Here is a 7,325-nt window from a genome sequence, read left to right as displayed (position 1 = left end):
GATACTCTTATGCTGAAAAAATTGCATTGTTTTCTATTTCAAGTAGTATTTGGTGTGTTTAGTACTTCTTATTATTAAATGAATAAATATTTGTACATGATAGAAGCTGCATTTATTATCTATATTAATTATCTGTGAATAATGGAAAGGGAAAGGGGTACCTAGTCAGTTGTACAACTGAATGCATTCAACTGAAATGTGTCTTCCGCATTTAACCCAACAATGTAGCATGTTTATAGTAGTTTTAACTTCAGGACTCCTTACTGGAATGTTTCTGTTTTTAAATGGTATGTAGAGTAGACTAGTGAGTGATACATGTCCATTGGTGAAACATTTCCAAATCATCCAAGTGTACAGGACTGTCCTACACTAAAATGTAGAGGTAAAGGTCAACTGAACTGTGTGTCCTGATAAGCATGACTAAACTCATTTTCCATACTCGGGATCTCATATGCGTATACGCATATCTCAGTGAGATATATATATATATATATATACAGTGGGGAAAAAAAGTATTTAGTCAGCCACCAATTGTGCAAGTTCTCCCACTTAAAAAGATGAGAGAGGCCTGTAATTTTCATCATAGGTACACGTCAACTATGACAGACAAATTGAGAAAAAAAAATCCAGAAAATCACATTGTAGGATTTTTTATGAATTTATTTGCAAATTATGGTGGAAAATAAGTATTTGGTCACCTAAAACAAGCAAGATTTCTGGCTCTTACAGACCTGTAACTTCTTCTTTAAGAGGCTCCTCTGTCCTCCACTCGTTACCTGTATTAATGGCACCTGTTTGAACTTGTTATCAGTATAAAAGACACCTGTCCACAACCTCAAACAGTCACACTCCAAACTCCACTATGGCCAAGACCAAAGAGCTGTCAAAGGACACCAGAAACAAAATTGTAGACCTGCACCAGGCTGGGAAGACTGAATCTGCAATAGGTAAGCAGCTTGGTTTGAAGAAATCAACTGTGGGAGCAATTATTAGGAAATGGAAGACATACAAGACCACTGATAATCTCCCTTGATCTGGGGCTCCACGCAAGATCTCACCCCGTGGGGTCAAAATGATCACAAGAACGGTGAGCAAAAATCCCAGAACCACACGGGGGGACCTAGTGAATGACCTGCAGAGAGCTAGGACCAAAGTAACAAAGCCTACCATCAGTAACACACTACGCCGCCAGGGACTCAAATCCTGCAGTGCCAGACGTGTCCCCCTGCTTAAGCCAGTACATGTCCAGGCCCGTCTGAAGTTTGCTAGAGTGCATTTGGATGATCCAGAAGAGGATTGGGAGAATGTCATATGGTCAGATGAAACCAAAATAGAACTTTTTGGTAAAAACTCAACTCGTCGTGTTTGGAGGACAAAGAATGCTGAGTTGCATCCAAAGAACACCATACCTACTGTGAAGCATGGGGGTGGAAACATCATGCTTTGGGGCTGTTTTTCTGCAAAGGGACCAGGATGACTGATCCGTGTAAAGGAAAGAATGAATGGAGCCATGTATTGTGAGATTTTGAGTGAAAACCTCCTTCCATCAGCAAGGGCATTGAAGATGAAACGTGGCTGGGTCTTTCAGCATGACAATGATCCCAAACACACCGCCCGGGCAACGAAGGAGTGGCTTCGTAAGAAGCATTTCAAGGTCCTGGAGTGGCCTAGCCAGTCTCCAGATCTCAACCCCATAGAAAATCTTTGGAGGGAGTTGAAAGTCCGTGTTGCCCAGCGACAGCCCCAAAACATCACTGCTCTAGAGGAGATCTGCATGGAGGAATGGGCCAAAATACCAGCAACAGTGTGTGAAAACCTTGTGAAGACTTACAGAAAACGTTTGACCTGTGTCATTGCCAACAAAGGGTATATAACAAAGTATTGAGAAACTTTTGTTATTGACCAAATACTTATTTTCCACCATAATTTGCAAATAAATTCATTAAAAATCCTACAATGTGATTTTCTGGATTTTTTTTCCTCATTTTGTCTGTCATAGTTGACGTGTACCTATGATGAAAATTACAGGCCTCTCTCATCTTTTTAAGTGGGAGAACTTGCACAATTGGTGGCTGACTAAATACTTTTCCCCCCCACTGTATATATATATGTATAATACAATATATACAAAAGTATGTGGATTCGGCTATTTCCGCCACACCCGTTGCTGACAGGTGTATAAACTCGAGCACACAGCCATGCAATCTTAATAGACAAACATTGGCAGTAGATGGCCTTACTAAAGAGCTCAGTGACTTCCAAAGTGGCACCGTCATAGGATGCCACCTTTCCAACAAGTCAGTTTGTCACATTTCTGCCCTGCTAGAGCTGTAAATGCTGTTATTGTGAAGTGGAAACCTCTAGGAGCAACAACGGCTCAGCCGCGAAGTGGTAGATCACACAAGCTCACAGAACGGGACCACTGAAGCACGTAGCACGTAAAAACCGTCTGTCCTCTGTTGCAGCACTCACTACCAAGTTCCAAACTGCCTCTGGAAGCAACTTCAGCACAATAACTGTTTGTCAGGAGCTTCATGAAATGGGTTTCCATGGCTGAGCAGCCGCACACAAGCCTAAGATCACCATGCACAATGGCAAGCGTCGGCTGGAATGATGTAAAGCTCGCCGCCATTGGACTCTGGAGCAGTGGAAACGCATTCTCTGGAGTGTTGAATCACGCTTCACCATCTGGCAGTCCGACGGACAAATCTGGGTTTTGCGAATGCCTGGAGAACGCTACATGCCCGAATGCATAGTGCCAACTATAAAGTTTGGTGAAGGAGGAATAATGGTCTGGGGCTGTTTTTCATGATTTGGGCTAGGCCCCTTTGTTCCAGTGAAGGGAAATCTTAACACTACAGCAGACAATTACATTCTAGATGATTCTGTGCTTCCTTTGTGGCAACAGTTTGGGGAAGGCCCTTTCCTGTTTCAGCGTGACAATGCCCCCGTGCACAAAGCGAGGTCCATACAGAAATGGTTTGTCGAGATCGGTGTGGAAGAACTTGACTGGCCTGCACAGAGCCCTGACCTCAACCCCATCGAACACCTTTGGAATGAATCGGAACGCGGACTGCGAGCCAGACCTAATTTCCCAACATCCTTGCCTGACCTCATTAATGCTCTTGTTGCAGCAATGTTCCAACATCTAGTGGAAAGGCTGTTATAGCAGCAAAGGGGGGACCAACTCCATATTAATGCCCATGATTTTGGAATGAGATGTTCGATGAGCAGGTGTCCACATACGTTTGGTCATGTAGTGTATATAGCACATAATGCAAACCTCAAAAGGCACTGTAAACAGTTGCTTCTGTGCATCTTTGAGATTAATTAGCTATTTCAGGAGTGAAGACCCAGTTTGAAATATAAGCAATAAGTCCAATGTTCCAGCTTATAACATTTTAACCCATGTGTTATAATCACACTTACAGTGCCTTCAGAAAGCATTCACACCCCATTTTCCACATTTTGTTGTTACAGCCTGAATTTAAAATGTCTTAAATTGAGATTTAGTGTCACTGATCTACACACAATCAAAAAATGAAAAGCTGAAATGTATTGAGCCAAATAATGTATTCAACCCCTTTGTTATGGCAAGCCTAAATAGGTTCAGGAGTAAAAATGTGCTTAACAAGTCACATAATAAGTTGCATGGACTCATTCTGTGTTAATTAATAGTGGTAAAAAAAAAATGTTTAATGTCTACCCCATCTCTGTACCCCACACATACAATTATCTGTAAGGTTCCTCAATCGAGTAGTGACTTTCAAGCACAGATTCAAGCACAAGACCAGGGAGGTATTTCAATGCCTCGCAAAGAAGGGCACCGATTGGTAGATAAAAAAAGCAGACGCTGAATATTCCTTTGCACATGGTGAAGTTATTAATTTGGCTTTGGATGGTGTATCAATACACCTAGTTACTACAAAGATACAGGCATCCTTCCTAACTCAGTTACCGGAGAGGAAGGAAACTGCTCAGGGATTTCACCATGAGGCCAATGGTGATTTTTAAAACGGTTACAGCGTTTAATGGTTGTGATATGAGAAAACTAACCTAAATGAAAGAGTGAATAGAAGGAAGCCTGTATAGAATACAAATATTCCAAAATATGCATCCTGTTTGCAACAAGGCACTTAAGTAATACTGCAAAATATGTGGCAAAGAAATTAGCTTTTTGTTCTGAATACAAAGCGTTATGTTTGGGGCAAATCCAACGCATCACTGAGTACCACTCTTCATATTTTCAAGCATGGTGATGGTCCTCTGTAGCTCAACTGGTAGAGCACGGCGCTTGTAACGCCAAGGTAGTGGGTTCGATCCCCGGGACCACCCCATACACACAAATGTATGCACGCATGACTGTAAGTCGCTTTGGATAAAAGCGTCTGCTAAATGGCATATTATTATGGGTATTCTTGTCATCAGCAAGCACTAGGGAGTTTTTTGGGATAAATAGAAAAGGAATAAAGCTAAGCACAGGCAAAATCCTAAAGGAAAACCTGGTTCAGTCTTCTTTCCAATAGACACAGAGACAAATTCACCTTTCAGCAGGACAATAACCTAAAACACAAGGCCAAATCTACACTGGAGCTGCTTACCAAGACAACATTAAATGTTCCTGAGTGGCCTAGTTACAGTTGTGACTTAAATTGGCTTGAAAATCTATGGCAAGACTTGAATATGGCTTTCTAGCAATGATCAACAACCAACTTGACAGAGCTTGAAGAATTTTCAAAAGAGGAATGGGCAAATATTGTACAATGCAGGTGTGCAAAGCTTTTAGTGACTTACTCAAAAAGACTCACCGCTGTATTCGCTGCCAAAAGTGTTTCTAACATGCATTGTCTCTGGGTGAATACTTATCTAATCAAGATATTATAGAGAATTCAGGAGGTAGCCCTGACTGGGACTCGAACCTGGGTCCAATGACTGTCAAGCCAACACCTTAACTGTTACACCAAGAGGTCCAAACCTCTTGACAAGGTCGCTAGGTGTTGGGTTAAGGTCACTACATTACCCCCTTCCTTTGGGAGTGCGTGTCCCTACGCTTCTCTACACGCCACTCCAATGGCCGCCCTTTCTCCATCACACTTCTGACACCAGTGTCACGAAATGGTGACTGTCTTAACATTGGAACTCTAGTAGGCTCTTTGGTATCACTTGCACTTATGCCAGTCTCATTAAAACTGAAGAACTGGCAGTGTACAAGCTTAACCTTTATTTAATATGGACTACGCAGAAATCACTCCGCCATTTCCTGGTTGCTAAAATTTTATTTATTTATTTGTAAAAAAAATAATAAAGAAAATAGCAAGTATAGTGTAGAGAATCATTGTACTATCTAAAATAAATTTTCCATAACCAAAAATATTGTACCTTCTGCTGTTTTGAAGCTGGTGTACATAACCAAAAGCAAAAGATGCTAAAACAGAATTTAAGAACGGGAAGCATAGAAATAGCGCACATATAACAGATCTACTGCTTCTTAGACTTGCTTTCAATGAGAATGACATATCTATAACTCACATTTCCATTTTAATTTGGTCAGGTCACCCAAGAAGTTACATATTACAGCTTAAATGGAGTTGACAAAACACATGAACTTGGATGACACTTTCTTTCACAGGGATCCAAACAGAGCTAACCCAAGGCCACGCCTCCAACAAGCCACACCTCCAGAACCTTTAGTAGGCTGTCGCCGCTACAATATATGAGTGTTTTATTTTTCAGTTTGTTATAAATGTTTGAATTTTTCTTCCACTTTCAAATAAGAGTATTTTGTGTAGATCGCTGACCAAAAATGACAAAAATCTATTTGAATAAGAGTATTTTGTGTAGATCGCTGACCAAAAATGACAAAAATCTATTTGAATCCCACTTTGTAATTCAAGGGGTGTGAATACATTCTGAAGGCACTGTATTGCTGCTTTAAGAAGTGTGATGCGTCTTGTCTTCTTCAAAAGCCAACAAACAGCCAACTCGCATATCTCTCTGTGGTGTGTGGGTGGAAAAAGCACATCATACCTCTTTTGAGCTAGCAGCTGTGTGTATGACAGTTAAACTTTTGATCGGTCTGGCAAGCTATGGCATGATGGTAAACGGGCTGATTTGGAAGATAAATTCCACAGAAAAACAGTTATTCTCAAGATGTCACCTCCAACTGGTTCTTCTCCTATTGCCCCTGTGCACCACAACAAATTCAGGTAAGTGACTTTGCTTAAAAAAGTTGGGCTGTGTCTAATTTGAAAAACACGGAAGGCAGTGATTTTTGTGGATGTACATTTGTTATGTAAATCATTATAATGAGTGAATCTCAATCATCAGCATTTGGTCACCTTTTGCTGGTTTAAAATATTCTGCAACTATTATCCTATTCATTTCATAACCTTATTCATTATGATAAATTTTTTCTACTGTGTTTTTGGCCATTTATGTGTTATTCAATGCGTTTCTATGGGCTATAGTGGTAAAGGCCAAATTCAATATTTTATCAAACTTTGACCATCTTAAAACAATTCCATATGTTAGCTTAGTAGAACTACCCCATCCCGTGAGAGTTAATGTCATTCCAGGTAATCTATTCTGTTATATTGAATCAAATCTGACTAACCCAGTGCACTGCTTGCTATGAATTCTATCTGACGGTGTTTGCATGTTTAAGTAAAAAAACAACCAGTGCATAAACAAATAAACAATTATAATCGGAGCGCTATATCTGAGTGGGCGGGCCTGGCTCCCCAGTGGGTGGAGGCCCACCCAGGCCCACCCTTGCCGAATTGGATGATGTAATTTAACATATATCTTGGAGGACATAAAGCATTGCGCGTCTTTATCTGAGACCAGGTTGCTTGTTGTGCAGTAACAAGGAAGGAAAATTATGGGGAGAATTTACATTGGCGGTTATGGGAACTAACGATGAAGGTTAGAATAACTAAAATGACAACGGTTAGGTAAATTGAGTTAAGTTTAGAACAAGGGTTAGAGTTTGCAAAAATGCTACAGTTGTCCCCGACATGACTCGAGCATGCAACCTTTGGATTGCGAGACTGTTGCGTATTACGCGCACCTATCCTTTTCAACATATCACCCCACACTTCTTTGACAATATATATAATAAATGATCAACCCTGCAAGCAATTCAAGACAATATTATTATGGGGGGGATTATAGTACTGTTTTAAATAGCTCAATGGACCGTAAAGGAAATCACACCACAAACAATCACCCTCATGCTCTTAAGGAAATCGTGAATGTCATGGATACATTAGAACTAGTAGATATATATGGAGGCTTAAATATCCTGATCTAGTGAGATACAGTGG

The sequence above is a fragment of the Coregonus lavaretus genome (assembly GCF_964263955.1).
Source record: "Coregonus lavaretus genome assembly, chromosome: 15".
Classification (NCBI taxonomy): Eukaryota; Metazoa; Chordata; class Actinopteri; order Salmoniformes; family Salmonidae; genus Coregonus; species Coregonus lavaretus.
Note: the sequence above shows the minus strand (reverse complement) of the source record.